Below are 24,735 nucleotides of genomic sequence, written 5' to 3'. Positions count from 1 at the left end.
TGCAGTTGCAATGTTTAGACAGGCAGGCCCTTCAAGATTAGTCTCCCCCTCACTGTCACCGACATCATTGACCCCGTTCCCCCTCTAGAAGAAGATACTTGTCTCACCTCAAATGTTCCAGTAATTTTAGCAAATCTGTATTTGAAATTTTAATTTATCTTGTTGTTTAATTTCTATTTTTACGATATCTACAAAAAGAATAGGGGGTTGCAGCAACAATTTCATGTTATGATTAAAAGAGTGTAGCAAAATTATTCTATACTTATGATTAAGTGTAAAGAAAACAATATTGATAATGATTATTGATAATCATAATGATAATGGATAAGATTTGGGTAAAACAGGAAAATGTTTTATTTAACTCAGTCAAGTTTCTTGCAATAAATAAGAATACATTAAAAAGAGAGATAATACGGAAGGAGAAAGCTACGCATATAGATAAGAGGGTTATACTATAGATAGGTGTATTACTGAAAACATGAGTTAATAAGGAGAATTTTATATTTCACATAGGGGACAGAATATATATATATATATATATATATATATATATGTTTGTAGGTAACTAAGCTTAATTAAATTAGTTTGGTATTAATATTAAAGAAGGCTGATAAGCAATATATAATATTCCAGAGTTGGAATATGGGGTTGTTTATAATTGTGAACTTTTATTCTTATATTATATTGTTATATTTGTGTGGAAAAGGCAAAATATAAATAAATTATTATTATTATTATTATTATTATTATTATTATTATTATTCTACAGAAAAGGTAAATAATATTTTCTTCTCAGGCTTCTAAAAATTAATTCTTTCAGTTCTCAGATATCAACATTTCCATCAATATTTATTTGACATCTGAAGCCTTTAATTCTTTGTTCTTTAGATCTTGAGATTTATTTCCCTCTCCTTTCCCAGTACTTTCCAATTTGCTGTAAGCTATTTTTTTTAAAAAAAAATCTGTTTCAAAGTCCAGTTCAAAAATGTGTCATCCATGGATAGCTGATAGATGTTTCACTCAGAGTGCTAAAAGTAGCAGTTTCAGTGTTGGAAGCTGTTTAATCCACTTGCTGGGAATTTGCTTAATAAATCACAAAACTGATGGGTTTTTTTTAAAAAGTCAAGAATTGAATGTATGGTGTTTAAAATCCTTTTGGTGGCTGGAACACAGCAGGGCAAGATGCTTCTTTCCAATCTCCTCTATTCCACCCACAGCAAGATGACAATGACAAGTGTTGTCTTGGTCACTAGGAACAGGTGACAGTCCTCTGAACTACCTCTGAATGGGGAAGCAGCTTTAGCCAGTTTATAATTTTAAAACATGCCAGTTCCACATTCAACGCAGGATCCCTTAGCTAAGCTTCCAAGGGACCCTGCGACACTCTGCCATTTCAACTTGGAAGTCAAAGGTATGAAGTTTTGAAAACATCCCTTTGAACAATGAAAATCTTGTGTTTCCCACTCAAGGATGTATCCAATACTATAACAATTCACACTGAAACTACAACTAAATTCTACAGGTACACAGATCTCCAGGCTCCATATTAATAATGTTCTGAGCTTGCAATACAGGGAAAGTCCAGCAGTCAACTTAGTATCTTAACTGGATGTATTCAACATTCATCCCAAGCCACTAAGCTGAAAAATACATCTTTTGCAGCCTCTTTCAAAAGCAAAACATGTGTCAAGGTCTATGTTAACACCCATCAATAAGATTAAGTGTAACTATATGCAGGCATTGATGCTAGGTGACCCACTACTTCTATTCAAATTTTATTCAGTTAGAGGTAGCATGGATATAGTGGGTCTACAAGGTTTCATGTTTAGCCCCACCCTTAAGGTTTTGAGGCTTTTCCTAACCCCTCATGAAATGAGGGCAAACCTGTACAGCAGGGAAATTTTTCTATCTATGAGAAAAGTGCACATAATTTTGAATCCTTGAAAAGTTTGTTTAAAGTTGGGAGGATTACTAGTAATCCAACACTCTGAAAGGTGGAATGGGCAAGGCTAAAGTAGTGCAAGCAAAATACAGTAGACCTCCATATCTGGAGGACCAGTACCTGAAATTTCACTTACCCACATGCAAAAAAAGTTATCTCTACGCATTTTCTAGGTCCTCCAGAGCAATTTGATGGTATGCTTCTGATGGAAGGTAACTACAGAATCACACTAGAAGACTAAAAACACCTAGGTGTTCTCCCTAAGGATCTCTAGGTCCTCAAGCACAACTGTAGGATCTAGAAAATGCAGGAAATTACTCTCTGGTCTATAAAAGCCTTTCTTGGGCTAAAACAGGGCATGGGGTATGTTTTAGTAAAAAAAAAAAAAGGTAAAAGATGATGGGTGCCATAAGCAGCCCATGAGCTGCAGTTTGCTCATCCCTGCTCTAGAGAAGCTAAATCTCCACAGAACTCCAGCATTGGGAAATTCTGCACATTTGAAAGGCTTTGAGTCGCCACATTCTGATTCATAATCCAATAATCCTCTTCTGCTCCTGCTACTTCTGAACTCCACTGCCAAACAGAGCTTGAAAAAGTAACATTTTGGAATACATCTCCCCAAATCTTCTGATACCCACTGTAACAACCAAACCTAAGTAGCAAAGGTAGTCAAGCAATGCCACCATTCTCAAATCAAGGATGTTCCCAGGTGAGTTACAGAAAGCTCTACTGCACTTGTGACCGCAACCAATCCTGTAAGCACAGGCAGCAAAAAGATTTTCTATGAGAGTGATCTTGCGTTATCACAGGCTGTGGCCATCCTCTTCTCATCCTTTCGGAAGCTGGAGCTGGCAGAATTTGACATGAACCAAATCTGTCAAGAGCTCAAGACAGACACGTGGGTTCTAATGAGCAATTGGGAGGGGAGGAGAGGAAAACCATACTGGTTCCATTCAGCTCCAAACAATGATAAATAATTCAGAAAGAGAAATGCCGCAATACAGAGCACACAGAAGAGTGTAAAAATAGAACATACTGAAGTCAAAGGAGGAGAGAGAGAGAGAGAGAGAGAGAGAGAGAGAGAGAGAGAGAGAGAGAGAGAGAATGCAAGCACCATGGAGAACAGGGATCTGTGTCAACAAAATCATAAGCCACCAGATGCTGCGATCATGACAGAGCTGGCTGCTGGCAGATTGCAGTGATCATGACATCCTGTTGTCACCCAACACACTGTCAGAGGCTGTGTGTGTGCCTGCCAAGGTGGCACTCTCTCTCAAATTCTGTAATTACATATGAAATAAATACTGGTCCAACAAATTTAAGTTTCTTTTTGCAAACCATGTGAGTCCACATTGTTCAACATTAGATGCAAACTGCAAGGGAAAAGGGTAACAACAGCACCATCACTTCATCCAAAACATTACTGCAAAATGTGGCATGCATGGCAGGACACGCGCAGGAAACAAAGGGGAGTTTTAACTAGCAACAGTCTTTCCTCTGGATTTTCCCCCTTTCAGTTGTTGACAACTTTTCATCTCAGTGACTCAAGAAGCTGCATTTTAAAATTCTATGGGTCCCAAGCAGGAGTGGGTGGGAGCATGTCAACTTCCTAAGTGCCAAAATTACAGGTATTAGCATAAACAGTGGGGGGGGGGGGTGAGATCACATAGCTGCACATTTCCAGACCTGTTGAATCTTTTATCTTCAGAGCTGTTTTGCTCATGGTTCTTAAATTATGACTCAGTTGGGCACAGAAATATATGTCCTGCACTTCTATATAAAATACGTCTGCATAGGTTTTTCCTAACATGGTGCCATCCAGGTGTTTTAGACTATAAATCTTATCAACCTTGACCATACCAACTGGGACTGATGTCTACTGTAGTCCCAAATGGTGGAAAGATACCAGGTTGCAGAAAACTAGTGTAAGTTCTCTTGGTTGCTTCTTTGGAAGTCTTTAAACAGAGGCTAGACAGCCATTTTTCAGGGATGCTTTGTTCGAGAGTTCCTGCATGGCCAGAGGTTGGATTGGATGGCCCTTGTGGTCTCTTCCAAATATATGATTCTATGACTGAGAGGACAAGACATGAGAACAAGACATCAGACTTTGGGTGCATTGCTGTATGTTCTCCTTTCCTGAAGACAACAAACGCATTTGCCTTGTGCTTGGCAAGTCTCACACTGGAAGACTGATTGTCTTTGTCAATTGACTGTGGCCTTAGGAATACATTCATGACATTGACAGAACACAGGAAAATCCCTGACCCTCCTCCTGTGACTGCACCATGAGTGCATTGAGGGAGGTAGAACTTGCTTATGGAATAATGCAGAGCATGGAGGTCTATTGGACATAATCATCAATCACAACCAGCCAGCAGAAGCTACTTTAAGCAACAGGGAACCATTTCCAACATGTGTCAAGGTTTGCAACCTGTTGCACTGCAAAGAAAATGTGGTCACGTTTTGTTGCTACAAACTTGTACAAGTAATGAAATGAGTCTGCAAAGAAGGTAAAGCCAACCACAGTACAACACCTGCCAATGTGGATTCAGAATCTTTACAGGGCTGTTAAATGAGTACCTCAAACTGAGTTAGGTTCCTCGATGGGATGCCATAACCTAGATGTGAGATTAAATTTGTGGGAGAAACTGTGTTTCATTTTTAATCACCAAATAATATGTAAAGCATTGAAATGCATTGCTGGTCCATTTCCTTGAAAATCAGTATTAATAGGAATCTCAGTTGTCATCAATTAAGCCACTGTTCTGATTTTAATTGAGTGCTCTCATGTCATCTTGCCTAGCTGTTAACACAGTACAATTAAAACATTCACATGTTAAATGCCTGCTCCAAACATTAAGTGCTGAATTGCTAAAATATAATGTGGTAGTTTTCAAAGAAATAGCCATGTTACTCTTTCAGCATAAAAAGGAGGAAGGGAGGTGGAGAAAAATTACTGCATAAATATGTTTTATCCCTGAGGCCTTAAGTACTGCACCCAAAGAAGTGGGTTTTTATATTCATAAAAGCTCATGCAAAAATTAAAAAAGCAGCCATTCTTAGAAATGTTGTCACATTTCCATGTTTTTCTCCTCTGACCTTCCTCCTTAAAATGTGGTGACACACTCTGAAATAAAGGAGAGCAGAACTGTGCTGCACCTGAGAGGCATACAGCATCCATTAACGTTTTGCTCTACAATTAAACATTTCCTCTGCTACACACATACACTGAGAGAAGACACCTTCTGTTTTAAAAAAAACAATGTCTTATAAAATTATGCCTAATGACTAAAATCTCATCAACTAAATAAAGCTTAAATAAATTAATAGGTAAAGTACAAGAAGTCAACAAACATTCTCTTTGGATGCAACAGCAATAACTGGACTGTTTGGCAAAACTGGAGACCCAAAATGTTGCACAGTGCCTGTCCTGTGCACAAACTCCTATCCGAACTTTCATCCCAATGTACACACAAACACGCACTTCTTTTCCCCATCACACCTCACTTTGGGGGGGGGGGGGGGCTGTCTTTCTAGTGAGTTGGGCAGTTGGCTGTTCTGCACCCTGGAGAGGAACAAGGAACATTGTCCTGTCTATTGCAATGCCCCAAATTCTTCTGCTCCTGATCAGTATTCCATAAGCCCCAGCCCCCTGTGCCAAAAATGGCACCCATGTGTGCTACATAATCAAAAGTTTTAACAGCTTCCTCCCATGTACCTTTCTGTTTAAAAATCCCTTGGCTTCCAATTAAATGCTTCATGGAAGCTTGCGGGTTTAAATTTAGTCCATAGCCAACAGCTCTGATTCTAACAGTGACTGTAATGTGCTGAAATCACCAAAGGCTGGTCACTCCCCACGTTTTAAAGCAACGGTTTTACTGGCAGTGGAGAGGGAGAAACATTTGTGCCCCTTTAACTGCATGCTTGCTTTAAAACAGACTATAATTACAACAGACAAACAAATGAACTCTCCTATTACATTGCTACCTTTTTAAAAAGGCTATCACTGAATACTTGAATTCAGCCCTGTTGAACCATCTGCCTGCCTGCAACACCTCTGGTGACTGAAAGGGGGAAAGGACTTCCAACATTTCACAGAGTCGAGCATTTTGAATGTTCCAATCTGAGCAGGAAAACTGAACAGAACTATGCTCTATTCTATGATCATGTGCTTGCAATGAACTTTTCAATTAAGCCAACATATGCTTTGACAGTTAAAACCAATACTTTGAACTGAGCCCCAAAAACAATATGCTCCCAGTATAGGTTTTTAGTGTCAGTTTAATATTACTGTTGTTGCTGCTGCTGCTGCTGTTCCTGCTGCCGCTACTATTATTGTGTGCCTTCACGTTGTTTCCAGGTACGGTGACTCTAAGGCAAATCTATCATGGGATTTTCTCCGGCTGAGTGTGTGTGACTTGCCCACGGTCACTCAGGTTTCCACGGCCAAGTGGGGACTCAAACCCTGATCGCCAAAGTTGTAATCCAACACTCAAACCACTACATCACGCTAGCTCTTAATTTAATACCTATACTATAAGAAGCAACCCCTTCTGAACAGGTCAGGTTCTATCTCTAAACTACACTTTCTACTGAGACACAGCACTTCCATCTTGTCAGGGTGTAATTTCTGTTTGTTCGACTTCACATAGCTTATTAGCAAATTTGGAATACTATTTCCTTAATACATTGTTGTTGTTGCTGCTGTTCTTGTTGTGTGCCTTCCAGAATTTTCTGACTTATGATGACCATAAGACAACCCTATCATAAGGTTTTCTTGGCAAGATTTGTTCAAAGAGGTTTGCTATTGTCTTCCTATGAGACTGAGAGAGTGTGACATGCCTAAGCCCGCCCAGAAAGTGTCAGTGGCTGAGGGGGATTCTAACCCTGGTCTCCAGAGTCATTAAAACTGCTACACCATACTGGTTCTCTACATAGCAACTAAGAACTGAGAATCTTCAGCGTATTGGCACCACCTCCCTTCACAGCTTTGAGTGATCTCCCTCAGCAACATCATGCAGATCATAAACAACAAAACAGTGGGCCAAATATTACGGTGGAGAGAAGCCTTCTACCCTGACACCATCAACTGGGCACACTCTGGTAGGATGAAGTGAAACCACTGCATCACAGTATCCTCAATCCCACCTATATATAAATATGAATAAGAAAATCCAAAAGTTATAGCATTGGCAGTGAAAATAACCATGTCAACACAGATTAAAGAAAGATTGCAAGATTGGTAGTGTATGGGTTGTATGTAATACATTGTAAGAGAAATTATTGTGAAGATGTTTGATTGTATTTTAGATTGTAAATTTTAATTGAAATAAAAATTAAAAATGAAAAAATAGACACCTTGGTCACTGGTACCTAAGGATGGCAAGAACCCCTGCTGAACCAATAAGGCTGCAACTACTAACACTAACACCAAGTCTTTAGGTTTCAATATAGGTCATTTATCAAGGTGACCGAAGCAATCTCAGGCACAAGGGGAAAAGTTACTTTGTTCAAAATTTTATGTAAATGTGGTCAGTTTCACATAGCAAAACTGTATTTAAGGCATTTAGCAATCCCTCCCAGTGTGCTTGCAAGACTCCATTTTTTTCTCACATTTTTTGCACAAAAAATAATTTTGCCTAGAACCTGTTCTGTTCTGAACAATTCATTTCTTTTTTTCTATTTACTGAAATTATATCCCACCCTTCTCCCAAGATAGGATTTAAGGCAACTTGAACAACTGTCTTTTTGGTTTGTGAAGCTACTAAATACATACATACAAGCAATATATATGTATGAACACATGTGTACAATGAGACAGGTCAACTCGTCAAGAAGACATACACACAAACAACCCATCCAATGCTACTACTTTTATTAGTTATTTCAATAAAACAACAGTTACTCATCTTCCATCACTGTACATTTTCCATAAATGTGCAAAAGAGTTTGGAAAAGCTGTTCAAATGTTCTCTGAGACCATTAAAAATTGCCTTGTGGCAAGGATTTTTTTTTTAAAAAAAAAAGGTTTTCCTATTTGTGATGTGAAAAGAAATCAAGTCAGGATTTACACCTGCAGCTTCATTCCTATATCCAAGCCAAAATCCTGATTGAAACAGATTTTATTGCAGATTGAACTGTACCCTTTGAAAATAAGGTCCAGAACAGACCAGCAAAAAGGAGCAACTTGGAGTTGTCCCCGCTGAAGACAGATTGGGGCCGCAGCAAGCACATGCTGTAGCCCAATCTGCCTTGAACCAAACCCCAAAAGATCCGCTCCTTTTTGGGCCAGGAAAGAGGCACCCTTCACAACCCCATGACAGCCCAAAGCTGGCTTCAAGATGTTCCGGCAGTGTGCGGTGCGGCCACCCAACATCTGGGTGGTTTCAGGGTGGCTTGCGAGCATGCAGAGCTCCCGTCTGGATGGCAGCTTTAATGGGCCATCTGTTCTGGTCCTAAATGAGCTGAGGAATTCAGTGGTCTCCTTCCCTACACAATCACCACAAGATATGTCCTGTGCCACTAACATGATCTTGTACAGGGCTCCTACTGAATTCAGATCAAAAGCACCCAATGTGATAGCACCACCTACAAGAACAGGTGCTACTTCTGAGATAATGCTGTGTTGTGCTTAAAAGTGCACTGTAACACATCACACTTTAAACCATTTTAATATCCAATTAAAACTCAACTGGTCTAAGCTATGGGTTTAATTTCAACCCAGCTAATTGATGGGACCAATACTGAAAAACATACAGTATTAGCAGTCTGTTCAAATGTGTGGGCTTACCCAGCACTCCTGCTAAATTTAATAAAAGACATCTCCACATACATTCTTGCTTGTTCTCTATAACAGAAAAATGGCATAACCATAATCATGCATTTTTAAAAATAAAAAGACCAAAGTTATATCGCTGTTGGACTAATTCATAAATATCCTTTTTCAGATATTGGTACATGTGACCCTCCATATGAAGACAGATGTGCAGACACTTGAGATAATATTTCTATCTAAGCATAATACACGTATAAGGAAAAGATGATCATGACCACAGTCTATACAATCATTAAAAATGACAAGACAACTTTGTGTAACTCTAAAATTGTATTTTAAAAAAACCTGCCAGAATTCATATGCACCCAAGTATTTGAAATACATTGCTATCAATTATACTGCAGAAGTTCATACAGTTAAGCAGAAAGTTGGACTAGCATTCTTTTTTTGAAAAAACTGTCAGTTTTTAATTTAATGGGCACCTGTGCTGAATATATTGTTTCTGGTTGCTGAATTTTAATTGTTCAAGCACTGTCCCTTTTAAAAACACAGCTCAGTGTTTTGCTCTTCTGTTTTTGGTTTGCACCTTTTCCAACTGTACATTGCCTCCCAGAGAAAGCAAAGGAATGTCAGTGATTTCTCTAAACATGAAAATAACATATGCCACCTTTCACTGATTTCTGGGGGTAGGAATCATGTGAGCCTCCTCATGTTCCATCCCTCAACGTTAGTGGTCCTTTCTAAGGCTCCTGGGAATTACAGTGCAACTATATCCAGATGTCCACTTGATTCCCACTCTTGAAAAAAGGGAAGGCTATCCTACATGTCAAGACTGATCTGGCACAATCCTGAGAAGGGTCTTCCTCTTCATTCCACAGCTAGGAACAATGCATTATGCAGAAGCACAGGAAAGAGCCTCCTCAGCAATGGCACCCCAGCTGTGGAAGGTCCTACCCTTGGAGGCATCACCTGTGCCACTGCCCTCATTTTAGCACCAAGCTCCTAGGATCCAGGAATCATGACCTTTGGCTGTAGAATTTTCATACAGTGTACTTTAAAGCCTCCTAAACGCCTTTAAAGTGTTTCAAAGTCTAACATCTTCCCTGAGATCTTTTGACATCGGATAGGGCATAAGTATTTAATAAATCATCAGAAAATCTTTTGGAGTTACCAAGTGAGCCACCTACTGAGCACTGTGTAAGCACTGAAGGGGTGTCATCATTCAGGTGTTCAGCCCTGGTCCTGAAAAACATTAAATAAGTATGCTCAAGCAAGTTTTTGCCACATGTCTTAGGGTGACAAAACACAACCGTATCTTAGAACACTGCAAGGTTACATGACCCAACATCTGAAAATGATCACTACGTATCAGCCTAGAAAAGATTGAGGATGTTTATTAAATAGTACAAAATATGTGAAATATTGAGCTAGGCCATGAAATCATGGGGAATGTTTTAGATTTTAAGATGGAATTCCTAAAGCTTTTGTGACAGAATTAAGAACCATATGCAGCTAAAGTTGTCTGTGCTTGGCTAAGATAAATGTCAGGATCTCACACAGTAGAAATGGGGAAGTGAAGCTGACTCATTTCCAAAATCATCTTCATTTTCTGAACTTGGTGGTTTCTACCATTAAAATGAAGAAAAACATCCTCAAAAAGATACCCAGATGGAGATGTTGACTTTTAATAAAACATTTTTATTGATTCACTAGCACAGCCCAGAAATTACCTTCCTGCCTTTTAGTCCTGTACAGGATGGAACTAATTCACCTTACTAGCATCAAAGGAATGGAATTACACACGCATACATCTTTTGTGTTCCTCATGCTTTGCAATGGTACAGGGGAAAACAGTTCTAAAAGTATCTATACTTAGAAAAAAGAAGCCCTATCATTCACAAACCCCATCCCTTTTACAGAGTTCAAAATCATTTTGATATGGTCCTCCCATAAGAAAAGGCTTCATTTGAAAGCAGGGTGGAGAATAGTGATAAGGTAACAATTAACCCAAATCACCCTTTCTTTGTTCAGTATTATTATTTGATAGCCATCAAGTGCTTTACAAAGTTTATTTGCATTTGAAGAATAGCCTCATTTTTCAAAGTGAAATTAAATACAGTAAGTTCACAGAGTTTTTACATGCACAAGACAGGGACTTTAACATGAAATCAATGGTCTCCAATTTGAGCAAACTTAGCTCAAGAGTCACTGAGTGTCATGATCAGTTGACCCAAACTTGAAGAACGAGGACAACATATTAGTATAAATTAATGAATGCTTTATTCAGGAATCCAAGATAGTGGTTCGCCACAAACATGGTAGTGACAAATCTGAATTGTCCCATTCAAAATCTATATAGAATACACACACACACACAAAGACATGCTGTAGATTCTGTTCTCTTTATACTCTATGATCCTATGTTTTGGAGAGTGTTTTCAATTCCAGTGACTTCTTTTGAAGGGCATGTATAATTTTAATATGAAAAATAATGCATTTCTGTGTTTTTATGGGTATTATATATTAGTGTTGGCCTGTCTTTTTAATACTTATAATAGATATGTATTTGTGTTTGTTTCTGGCCCCTAAAGAAGGTCTTTTCTCATTGATGCCAAAACATGTTGGGCATTTTAAAAATACTGAATGAACAGCTGACCATCTCAGAGCACTTCAACATTGAGTCAAGCCAGCCATTTATATTTCTTCAACCCAAACCACTTAAGGCTTTAAAGGGTAAAGCCAGCACTTTATAAATTAGATTTTGAAATGGACTAGTGACCAATGCACCATGATCTGGCCATTTTGCCCCACTGCACCACCAGATTTCCAAGTAAGTCTCAAAGGCACTGCTAACCTAGACATCAGCAGCATGTGGATAACCAAGGTCTAAGACCGCAGCCAACAACTATTTTGAGATAAAAGCACTCCTGTTCATTGTAGCACCAGACTTAACCCAATCAGCACAGGCCCCATACAGACAGGCCAAAATAAAGCTGCTTAGGGTCACTCTGGAGGTATGCTGTTTAAATGATGCATGCATCCTAAGAGTCCGGAAGCTGCGCCAAAGCTGTGCTCCAGTCCTTAGGTGGGGATGAGGATTGCAAGAAATTTCAATCCCTTAAAACCATCACAAAGCCTCACTGACTGCTTTATGTGGTGATGTCTCCGGCTCTTCACCTCTCTACACAAGGTCACACCCTTAGCCATTTCTTTCTTCTAGGAGTGGCGGTTGGGTGCTGGGCATTGGTTCTGTGGCTCTGAGCAATACTATTCTGGGATGGACTGAATGATTGGTGCAAGAAGTTAGAGCACATAGCAGCGAGGGAAAAGTGGTGGCAAAATGAGCTTTCAGGTTTGGGACCTCGCATAAGCTGGCATGTTGGAGCTACTCTGTGGTTTTTGCTTTCTTTCATCAGACAGACTGAAAGAAGAGGTAGCAGAAACAATGGGGGTTGGGGTGGGTGGGTGAACACTTGAGGCTGGGAAAGACATGTCTCTGGTTAAGGAGGGGAAGGAGTATCTGGAGTCAATTCTTGAAGAGAGTCCTTTGCCTTGGAGTGGCTCCTGTAGTCAAAATCTCTCCCTTTCCTCATCCATGCCTCTACACACCAGAGCATGCACCTACACACAAACAGGCTGCACCTCTTTCCAGCCCAACAAGGGACTAAGAATCCTTCACTGGGGAGATGCTTTTCCCTTGGCACCTGGTCACTTTGGGAGAAGCAACCAAGCAGCTGGCTGAGCTAGAGGCTTCTTGCCTACATTGGCTTTTGCGGCAAGGCAAACATGGGCACAGCCAGCTGCTCAGTTTTTGCTCCCGGGGTGGCTGCGTGGCAAAGGGAACAGCAACTAATATTAGCTGTTTCGAACTTGCAGTAGAACAGTATGTCAGAACTGTGGAACTCAAGCCTCAATGTAAACAACTAGTCTTTGATGATGAATCAAAACCAAAGAGCTTTATTGAATACATAAGGATAGAAGTTTCCAAGTCAACGTTTAAGCTAGAACTGATCACTCCCCACCCCAATGCAATATACAAACCCCAAAAGCCTAAAATCCCTTCCCCCCCCCCCCAAAATTGGTGAGCAAAACTACATTCCCACAGCTAGCTCTAATGGTTACATGCCCCCCCTGCCCCCCTGCTTGTCATTTCAAAAGCACTACCAGGCTAGAAGCTTGAAACCTGCAAAAGAAAAAACACCCTCACACATTGCATTCTGCACAGACCGGTGAACCAGACACTCAAGGCCAGGAGAAAGCTACCAGACCTGACTGCCTAATTTAACACTCCTGTTCATACAAAGAAATGCCAAACTATCCCACCACATACATCCATAACCCAGAACCTATATGCCATCCTGGCAGAATCAACCCTGAATTCTGACACAGTATACCTAATATCAAGAGATATGCATGTGGGGAGGGGGGCACTAGGGTTATCACCCAAGAGGAAAAGGGGTGGTAGCTCAAACAAGTTTGACCACTGATGTACATAAAACTCTAAAGAGGAGCAATTACTTTCTGATATGCCTCACCTAGTCTTTTCAGAGTTTAAGACTATGAGTCAAATTTTCAAACCATCACTAACTTGGCAGTTCCCACACCAGTTACACTGTGAAACTTTTGCTGAAGCTCAGCAACTTGCAAGTCTGTTACAGAATGTCCAAGAAGACTGGAACACTTCCACTGGTGGCTGTTAATACTGTATTTGCAATGTTCTGTTTGTCGCCATTTATTGTCTTGTACAGTGACAACCCAATTCAACAAATGCAAAGGGCCAAAGAGCACAGTGAAAGCATATATATCACATCAAAAGATAAGTAGATTACAAGCCCTTCATGGTATGGCTGATGGTATGGCTCCAGCATAATGCTGTGCTCCAGTATTGTGCCACTTGAGCAAATAAGGGTACATACTTTGTATCCCACTGAGCTGCTATTGGTAAGTAGTTTATCCAGGTCTGTGAGGAGGGTGGTGGCCACTAAGCAAGGATTCATCTTTCCCACCCTCAACTCATCCCCAATGAAAAACATAACCTTTCAGGATAGGTGGTGAATTCTAGAGCCATGGATGCTGCGAGGAAATACTAAAGCTCTTCTGCTTTTTTCTCTGCTAGCCCAGCCCCTTAGCCTCAAGAGCTCTGTGGCCTTTTGAATCTGTTTCTTCATTTTACAGGTAGGCACTGCAGATCTTTAAAATGTTTGGCATAAATCCTACATGTAGTTTGCAGAACTGGCCTTCTCACAGAGAACACAAGGGGACACAAATCTCCTAAAGTTTGGGACACATGGTAGATTTGTGCAAGAAATGAGCTGTACTTGCCCACAGCTCACAGGCAGTGTCAGAGTACAATCCTGATATCCTAAACCAGTGGTGGAGAACCTTTTAGAGATTGAGTGCCCAAACTGCAACCCAAACCCCACTTATTTATTGCAAAGTGCCATGTCTCTCTGGATTTCTAATGACAAACTCTAGTGAAGTCTGTGTTGGGATGATGGTGCGTGTGCCCACAGAGAGGGCTCTGAGTGCCACCTCTGGCACGTGTGCCACAGGTTCGCCATCACTGTCCTAAACTTATGTTCACTTCAGTTCAGGAGCACAGGCCTTCTTGTTTGGAACACAATTTGTTTCTTGATCAGAACTTAGTCCTGGATCCCAATAATGTCCTTATCTGAAAGTAATATTATCAGGCATATTATCAGTAATATTGTTAGCCTCAGACCAATTGTCTGGTACGGGGAGGAGAAATAGTAAATAAGGTCTTACTAAATGTGAATAGTGGGTGAATGAGCAAAAAGTTTAGGGGAAATGGACACTCGGCAATTTTATTTAAACAGTGTGTTGCACTAAAATGCAATGAATGTATTTAAAAAAATGTTAAAATACAAAGCTAGCGATCTATAAAAAGTAATTCAAGCCTGTGGGCCACGCCCTACAGACATACACGTAAAATGAACAATCAGTACTGGGCCAGAAAACTGCAAATCCCATGGGAACATATACAGTACCAAAAATATCAGTTCATTTGTGCCTCACAAAATGAGATAAAAGGGTATACAACCGGTTAGGGAGTGCACAATGACTAACAAATTAAAAAGGGATAATGCAGTATGCCCATTACAAAATACTAGATATTGACCAAACGCGTTTCGACATATGTGTCTTCCTCAGTGGTCATGTACAGCTTTGTATTTGGTCCATTGGGAGCTACAACTTACCCATAGAGACGGGATGTCCCCATACACCTCATAAGTATCTTTCCAAGATTGTTTCATGACCACTGAGGAAGAAGTATTTTGTAATGGGCATACTGCATTATCCCTTTTTAATTTGTTAGTCATTGTGCACTCCCTAACCGGTTGTATACCCTTTTATCTCATTTTGTGAGGCACAAATGAACTGATATTTTTGGTACTGTATATGTTCCCATGGGATTTGCAGTTTTCTGGCCCAGTACTGATTGTTCATTTTACGTGTATGTCTGTAGGGCGTGGCCCACAGGCTTGAATTACTTTTTATAGATCGCTAGCTTTGTATTTTAACATTTTTTTAAATACATTCATTGCATTTTAGTGCAACACACTGTTAAAATAAAATTGCCGAGTGTCCATTTCCCCTAAACTTTTTGCTCATTCACCTGCTTGTGTTTGTTTAGGGATTCACCTCCCAGCTTTTTTCCTTTAAATGTGAATAGTCACATGCCTTTCTCATTTAAATTGCATCCATGCTTAAATTAGAATATTTTGTGATAACTCAATTCTAGAAAACCTCTGAAAACTGATTTCTACACCTCCTCCCTCATAATCCCATTTGAGGATTTGCCTACCAGAAGTGATTCAGGTATTAGATACACCTCTTCCGCTTTCACTTTTCTAAGAGTGTTGTCTCTTGAAACTAAGAATTCCAAAATCTCTGACATTTAATTTAAAAAGGTGCCTGCCAAAAGGGGCTAGCAATCTGAATTTCAACAAAGCAAAGTATGGAAAGGGAGAGACAGCAAAACACTGAGAGGAATAAAAGCACATGCAGTTACATATACAGAGACCAGAGGATGCACATTATTCTTGGGGCATGAAAATTTTAAAGTAGCTGAAACTTCTGAATGAGTACAGAAATAGTGGGATGATAATTATACTGTGTATAGCACCTTCCAGTCGCCTGTCAAATTATGATGACCCTGCTTGAGTTTCATAGGGTTTTTTTTATGGCAAAGAATAAATAGAGATGGTCTGTCACTGCCTCTTTCTGAAATACATCCTGCAGCATTTTATACTCTTAAGCAGTCCTACTTCCTAGGCCTGATCCTCCCTAGCTTCCAACTGAAATTGATTTTGTCATATGACTTGTTCAGGTCATCAAGCAACCTCGGGAAGTTATGAGTATTTAAAGGAAAATGTTATTTTAAAAAAGCCACCATCTAGGCTCCCCATTATATTATCAGTTGCAGAGCGGACTTGGGGCTATCTGGGCAAGTAAGTGTATGCTGCCTGGCTGAGCCACTTTATCACATAGGTTCTTAAACAACTACAAAAACAGTGACTAACCCTTAATTTAAGCAGAATGCACTGCACATCACTCCCCTATAACTCAAACTTTCTACATGGACTGTAGTTATTAACTTGATTTCATTTAAGTAGTATGGGGAGATGAGAGTAAAAGGCTCACATGGACAGGCAGAAGATTTTAGGGAGGAGGTTGGTTCCGCTAGAATGCCCTTGAGGAAAAACTACATATGGAGACACAAACAGAAGACTGGTTACAACTGCACAAAGTTTAAGGACAACATTTTAGGAATTCTATTTTCAACCAATTATACTTATGGGATGTTCTCCTCTTACCTCAAATTCCACCTTGCCTTTTGGGAAACTCAATGAATATACACCTGAAACTAGTGGCAAATTCCCACTGCAACCCCACAATAGCCCAAACTCATCCATCTGAAGCAATGTTGCCAACAAGCCTCGAAGATATTCCCTGGAATGTTTTACCAAAATCCAAAATCCCCGGATTCCCCAACATTTACTGGAATATTCAGTCAAAATCCTCGGAAAGAAATTAATTACATTCCCCGGATTCTGGGGAATTCCCCAGAAATTGGCAACGTTAATCAGAAGGCTCCAACAACCAAGACCAAGCTTGAAAAGGACAGCCAACCAATCCAGTCAGTTTATTTCCTACCACTTCTGGCCTCTCCTTTTCAAGCTCAGTCAGCTGGCAATGTTCACAGCCCCAAAAACTGAAATTCTATGCAAAGAAACACTATGCCATTATGAAAATTAATTAAGCATTTTCTCCAGTACTACATGCTCTGAACACTATTTAATTACTTCTTTTGAAGCAGCATTTTAAAGTATTTAACAATGCCCACCAAGACTATGAAGTTGACATACAACTGATAACAACACTCTTTAAAAACAGATTAAAGCAATTAAAAAAAGTTTTCAAAAGCAACACAACTGAAACAATGACAAAGTGACACTAAAAGGGGTTTTAAGGACCTAAAGCAATGCAGGAAGAGACCGTAGCTCTAGGGACACAGTGAATGCTTTACATACAGAAGGTCCCAGGTTCAACCTCCAATGTCTCCAGACAGGGCAAGGACAGAATGTTGACTGAAATCCTGGACAGCTGCTGCCAGTCAGAGTTGATGATGGTACTGGACTAGATAAATGAATGGCCTGACACAGGTAGTTTCCTATGTTCTTTTTAAAAAGATGTACAGTGAGCCCTTGGTATTCACTAGGGTTTGGTTTCAGACCCACATGGATACTAAAATCTGTGGATGCTCGAGTCCCATTATATACAATGGTGTAGTAAAATGGTGTCCCTTATATAAAATGGCAAAATCAAGGTTTGCTTTTGGGATTTTTTAACAATATATTTCCAAGCCATAGATGGTTGAATCCCTGGAGGCAGAATCCATGGATGGGGAGGGCCAACTGTATACAGATTCAGCCACCAATATTTGTAAAAAGTTTGTGTACTAAACCCCCAATATTTTGATACTGGTATTTTGATACAAGCTCTCATCCTGTGAATTAGAAAACTCATGTAACAAAACTTATATTTAGTACTTATTGTCCCAAATAGAGGCCAATGGAGACTGACTCACGTTTAAACAGTATATCATTGGTTTTGAAAGAGAACTTTCTAAACATAATTCTGGGATAAGAATCCCATGCATTACAATACAAACAAAAGCTGAAGAAGTGTTCCTATTTGTACACTTTACCTTAAGTGCTTTACTAAAAATAGAAGGGTCGATCATGACCTTTTCTAACTAACTACTGGAGCTCAAGCCCCTGAAATGGCATTAGGGGCTATCTTCGGCAACAGGAAATGGCAAGAGACATGCAACTTGCTGCCACAGTTGCTAGTATTACCAGGCTCCCACAAGCAACCAGAAGACTGTGATTCGGTGGCATTTTAGAAAAGGTTTTTGACTACAGAAAGCTAAAAATAGATTTTAGATTGTATAGCTATTGTTTATTTACAGACTGTGTGAATTCACCTAGTCTCTGAAATTAAAAGAAAAGTGATTACAAACAAAACCACTACAAAGCAAATAAATGGACTAAGCTGTGGAGCAAAAGCTTCAGTTGAGGGGATGGTTTCTAAAGCACATGTATGTGATGATTCTGCTTAACGTACTGGGAATGTTTTTATTATTATATAAATTGAGACAAGAGAGGATATTAAAGCCTCTATCCCTATTTGTTGTTGCTGCTGTTGTTGTTTCCGACTTAATTCGTTTCCAACTTAGGGTGGCCCTAAAGCAAACCTATCATGGGGTTTTCTTGGCAAGATTTGTTCTGAGGAGGTTGGCCCTTGTCTTCTCCTGAGGCTGAGAGCACAGGATTTGCCCAAGGCTACCCTGGTCTCTAGGGTTGTCATCCAACACTTAAACCACTATACCACTTCAGCTACCTGTCTACCCCAATTACTACATGGTGGTGAAATTGTAAAATAACATAAAGCAAGGCTAACAATTATTTTTCTCTCTAGATTTTGTGAATAAAGTCACTGGCTTGCAATCAACACAAGGAAATTCAGGCTGAGCATCCCTTAACTGAAAATCCAAAATCCAGAATACTCCAAAATCCAAAACTGTTCTCATGAGTAGCTTAGATAATGACACCTTTGCTTGATTTAATGCACACAATGGTTCTGACAGATCAATGTGCACAAACTTTCTTTCATGCACAAAATGATAAAACATATTGTATAAAATTATAAAATAAATAAAATTACCTTCAGGATATGTGTATAAGGCAGTGATGGCGAACCTAAGGCACGCGTGCCAGAGGTGGCACTCAGAGCCCTCTCTGTGGGCATATGTACCATCATCCCAGCACAGAGTTTGCCAGAGTTTGTTACTAGAAAGCCAGAGGGACATGGCACTTTGCAATAAATAAGTGGGTTTTGGGTTGCAGTTTGGGCACTCGGCCTCAAAAAAGTTCACCATCACTGGTATAAGGTGTTTATGAAACATAAATAAATTTCATGTTTAAAGCAGGGACCCCATCTTCAAGATATTTCATTATGTATATGAAAATATTCCAAAATTTTAAACATTTCAGAGAAGGGAGACTCAACCTGTATAGGCAAATATTTGGTAGCTGTGTTTGGGATAAGCAACCTAAGTGGCTATGCACAGAGTTTAACTACAAAGCACTGAACAACAATGTATAACATTCCTGCTTCATTTGATCAAACCAGTTCATGTTCTTCAATATAAAAGCTGTCACTACTGGCCAGATCATTAACATGGCAAGCAAGATTAAATTGAATATGCATTTGTTTGACATTTAACCCTTCCTTCCATGATGTCCAACCCTTACACATTTCATGGCCTCTGCAATATTTCTTCTATTTATACAGTGGGACTTTGGTATCTGCTGGGGTTTGGTTCCAGGACACACACACACACACACACACACACGGATATCAAAAATCTGTTGATGCTCAAGTGCCATTAAATACAATGGCATAGTCAAATGATGTCCCTTATATAAAATAGCAAAATCAAGGTTTGCTTTTTGGAATTTAAATATTTTTGAGTATTTTCTAGCTGTGGATGCTTGAATCCATGGGTAAAGAATTTGGGGACCTAGAGGTCTGACTGTACTTATCCACTGACCATCACCTATCCTTCATCAACTTGTCAATACTGTACAAATGTTGCAATATAATAATAATAATAATAATAATAAATGTTATTTATATTTCCTGCCTAATACTCATTTCAAAATAAACTTTGCAATCTGAATATCTTTATTATACAATACACATACTCATATTTCAATCAAAATTTGTATTGTATAGAAATGCTTGATGCCATTTTTCACTTTCTTGTGGGAAAGTGTTGTGATCTCTACTTCTTACTGTGCAAAACTCCTCTAAAACTTTACTACATTTATCTCTATTTTCTAATAAGTAACTGAAGCTCAAGAGTAGATCCACCCTAGCCCTGAAAGCATCTGAATTAAAAACACTAATATTTACCTCCAAATGATTCAAAATGGACTTGGAATGTACTGATGGTGTCCACAAACATACATTTCAAAGTAGCACCCTAATTACCAGACTATCCTCTGTCACCCTTCAGCAATTTATCTCCCAAGCCAGTTGTCTTACTTTTTGAATTGTTAAACAATGGGCCACAGATTAAAACTGTATCCTTCATCTGGGAATGACTTGCATTTCTGTATTGGGGAAGTCACTTTATCATACTGTATGCACTCATTCACGTGTAAAATGGAGATGAGAGAAATTAATGCCCCACCTCACATTGGTACTGAAAGGATAAATGCATTAAAATAGCCACACACATACATACATACATACGTACACAGTTTCTATGACAACAGGAGAATAATTCTAGGACTGATGAAGGTTTGGTAAAACTGGATTTCTGTAATATGGGGAACTGGCTGATAGAGATGCTCCTTTTTGGCCTTAAGAGTTGAAATCATATGGTCAGATTGTCTGTTAAACAGTCATCAAAGCAAGATGTATGCTGGTGAGGCCTTGTAATTACAGAAATGAGAAAGAGTACATTTTAATTTCCTGCTGTGGTAGGGCAAGCTATTATCACTCCAACTCTGAAGCTAAAATACTCCCAAGTACTGAAAGGGAAGGACTGTGATATTCGGGGGGGGGGGGGGGGGATGAGAAGGGGGAGAAAGAGAGAGACTTTTAATTAATTATCCACAAGAAAAGGGAGCATCAGAACAAATAAAGCTTTCCAAAACAAGATGTCAAACCAATTTTAAATCCGTACTTCATAAAAATAAAAAAAAAAGAGTGAGCGAGCAAGCGAAATAACTGACAGAGCAAGTGGGCTGCTGTGCCCACACTCAATCATCACTGAAGAGAAACTTAATGGGAATCAGGAGTGACTCAGAAGCTGTGCTGCGCACACAGTACGCATTCGCAATGCAAAAATGGAAACCAGGCTTTATATGGAATAATGCATCAGCACGCGCTCTACTGACAAGACGCATACAAGGGAATCCCAGCACTCTGACACAATCACAGCTTTGGAAGTAGCAATCTCTTTTCCAGTTAAACAAACAACATGAGACTTGGCAGAATTGCTGTCCATTTTGGCTTTCCTTACTCTAAAATTCAAAGAGGTAGGTCAGATTGTGTGAGAAATTTCCTCCACCCTCAATCAGGTTTACTGGGGCTTAGAAAACACTCTAGGGTTTTTTTTGTTGCTGTTGTTGTTAAGTGTTGGGGGGGGGGGTTGATTTCAAAGAGACAGATGTTCCAAACTGAGACAGATTTGAAGAGGAATGGCTTCCCCACCCTCACCTTTTTCAAACATTTGGAGCAGCCACATCAGTGTTCAGAGGAGGAGCTGCAAACGTACAGCAGCTCCCTAGGCACTAGGCTTAAAGCCTTTGATGAAGAAGTCGACAGGAAATCCATTCCTACACATTCTTGATCCGAGTTTGTCCAAAACACTGGTATCAAAATTATTTATTTGGCTTCTCCAATGTTTTTCCTTCTAACAAGAACTGGGGAGGGGGATGTCCCCTTATTAGCCATCCTATGAAGTAAACTGTATAATTATGGTGTCTGTGACCATGAACTGTTTCAGAATATCACACTTGGGGGTTGTCTGATATCCTTTATATATAGGTATTCATCAGTGAAGAAAGCTGGAAGAGAATCAACTCATTTTTAAATGAGGTGAAAGAGGAGAGTTCTATAGGTACCCTGGACTGCCAAAAGGACAAATAAATGGGTCCTAAAGCAAATCAAGCCTACACTCTTCCTAGAAGCCAAAATGACTAAACTGAGACTGTCATAATTTGGACGTATCCTGAGAAGACAGGAGTTATTAGAAAAAGCAATGAAACTTGGCTAGGTAGGAGCCGATAGGAAAATAGGAAGACACCATTAAAGAAGGCTAGACTCAGTCAAGGAAGCCATGAGTGCCATGAGTTTGCAAGACCTGATCAGGACTGTTAATGATAGAGTGACTTGGAGGTCTCTCGTTCACAGGGCCGCCATTTAAGTTGAAGGCAAGTTGACAACAGTTAACGATAACAACAACAGTTTAAAAATACATGTATTCCTGGGAATTACTTCTATAACAGAAAATGTGGTACCAGAGGCAGATATAATAGAAAGAACTGGAGTATGTTTCTACGCCACAAAACTGAAAAACAGTTCAATATTTTTAAGCAAATGTTTTATTAAACACCACATGCACATGCGTAATGAAAAAATGAAATAGGTAAATCTTGCCTAGAGAGAAACAATGGCGCTTTACAGGTCTGCTGGCGCCGTCATTTGCGGCGCCGTGGAGCCCCAGCGGCCAAACCGTGCGACTCCTCGGCGCAGCAAAAAATAAGCTGCAAAATGCAGCTTCTTTTTGTGCCACGGAAATGGCGCCACAAGTCGCTAATGACACACTTGCGGTGCCATTTCTGTTGCACGATGTGTGGACGCTAGGCATCCGCGACGTCAAGATGGCAGCGACCGTGTAGAACGGGTGCCACCATTTTGTATGCATTCGGCGCGTACTAGGGTTAGGGGCATCCAGAAAGGACGCCCCTTTCTAACCCTAGTACGTGCCGAGCACGAACATTACGCGCGTCTGTAATGCACCAATATGAAGAGCTACTTTCAAACTTCATCCCCACCTTCATATTTCAAAAATTTCCAATTTGGTAACATACTATAGGTAGCTGGGGATGCGCATTTATCTGCTCTCCCCTTTTCTCTGTGTTTAGTTGTTCATGCACACCTAGTAAGGGATTCTGAAAGCAGCTACCATTTACTACAGATATACACCTGCAGCCATGTTTCTCCAGCCCTTTGCTATCTTCCCAGTGCCAATACTGCTAAAAAAAAAAAAAAAGCTTCTACCTAGATGAAGGAGAAGGATAAAAATGGGACTGGGAAAGCATAAAGGAGCTTCACTGTCAGAGGCTATGTATGTATGTTAACTATGGTATGGCTGTATAGGAACAGGAACAACAACCTGCCAATTCACAATCCATACCATAACTCCAAAGATAATCTATTTGGTCAATGCTAAGGTGATGATACACCATTTTAATCAACGTAAGAGTTTCACTCATAAAAATAACTTGAAACAATAGGTCGTTCTCTACACTTCCCATGAAAAACTCAGAAAAAAATGCAACATGAATGTCCTAGCTATGCCTCAATGAGCATATTCCCTAACTTATGAAGCTCTTACCTTCCAGATAGCACTAACTTTATTACAGAGCCTGAGGTCATCCTGCAGTGAGAACAGGCCCTAAGAATACAAACTGTAACACAGGGAAAAATGGGGTATAAGACTGAGGAAACAATATCCAAGCAAGCAAGCTAGCAATGATATGAAGTAACATTTTATCAGTACTTTGAAAACTGCTCCAGGGTATTTAGATGACAAACACAAGGATAAAAGGTTCCCTGATGAATATCACCTTGGCATGAACAAGCCCCATGCTGCCCACCTGACAGGGTTGTTATAAAGACTTCAACAACTCTTTGTGAGTACAATGCTTTGGATACGTTAACAAAGCAAAATAAATGCTAAACCGCATTAAGTGGCGATGTGCATTTGTGTGTCCTATGTTTTATCAGAATGATGAAACAATCAGCAAGATTCTCCTGCTTCAGACAGTAAAGGTCATCATGACCAAATTGCTTACTTCTGAAGAATCTTGTAATATGATCAGGGTTCTTGTAACACACAACCATTCACATTGCATTCTGAAATGTTTAGTTAGTAATATCAACAGCCCAAGACAAGGCCAATGAGCAGGTGTGGTCTGGTCTGAACTAATTATAGAGGTACAGACCTGGAGACCTGGAGATCAGCATTTGATCCAAAACCAAAGGTTTCCACACTCCTGCAATACAAGGTATTTATAGCAGTGGAGATTAAAGTAGGACACCCAAAGGCTTCACAGACAAGAACAGATTGGAACCAAGATACGCCTACTCCAATAAATATATCCACTGCACCCCACAACTATTTTTTTTTCACACCTGTATTATATAAATAAAATACTAGGTTCAGCCAAGGGAAATGGGCTGATTGTAGGCATTGATCATAAAATGGAAGCTTAACTTTAGCCAATGGCTCCACTACTTTAAAAAAAACCTACGAATTATTGGGTTTTGAATTAATTAAATGAATGTGGCTCAATCATCATAAGCAGTAGTTATAGCTGTGTTATGGTATCCTAGTGGTTAAGTGGCTTATTTTAAGAAATCCTGAAATGAGTGTTTCAGCCTCAGAAAACATGGTAGTTTGTGTTACGAGGAATGACTTAGGGAGCTGGGCATGTTTAGCCTGGAAAAGAGAAGGTTAAGAGGTGATATGATAGCCTTGTTTAAATACTTAGACGCCATATTGAGGAGGGAGCAAGTTTGTTTTCTGCTGCTCCAGAGACTAGGACCCAGAGCAATGGATGCAAGCTACAGGAAAAGAGATTTCAGCTCAACATTAGGAGGAACTTCCTGACAGTAAGGGCTGTTTGAC

At 39.8% G+C, this 24,735-nt stretch overlaps 1 protein-coding gene across 9 annotated transcripts in view; it reads right to left on the bottom strand.

Moving 5' to 3' along the window:
• The window catches only part of R3HDM2 (R3H domain containing 2), a 189,182-nt gene that overhangs the window by 132,508 nt on the left and 31,939 nt on the right, over nucleotides 1-24,735 (bottom strand). The window contains exon 2 of one of the 9 annotated variants that reach the window (XM_089482287.1): nucleotides 9,889-9,959. The exons of 7 other annotated variants lie outside the window; for them this stretch is intronic. The gene's annotated coding sequence lies outside the window, so the exon portion shown is untranslated. The remainder of the gene's footprint in view (nucleotides 1-9,888; nucleotides 9,960-24,735) is intronic. One more of the 9 variants, XM_089482299.1, reaches the window with a different exon arrangement.

This window comes from Sceloporus occidentalis, unplaced genomic scaffold, assembly GCF_023333645.1.
Source record: "Sceloporus occidentalis isolate IW3139 unplaced genomic scaffold, rSceOcc1.0.p SCAF_1, whole genome shotgun sequence".
NCBI classification, from domain to species: Eukaryota; Metazoa; Chordata; class Lepidosauria; order Squamata; family Phrynosomatidae; genus Sceloporus; species Sceloporus occidentalis.
The sequence above is the reverse complement of the archived record's forward strand: the minus strand, read 5'-3'. Positions and strand labels throughout refer to the sequence as shown.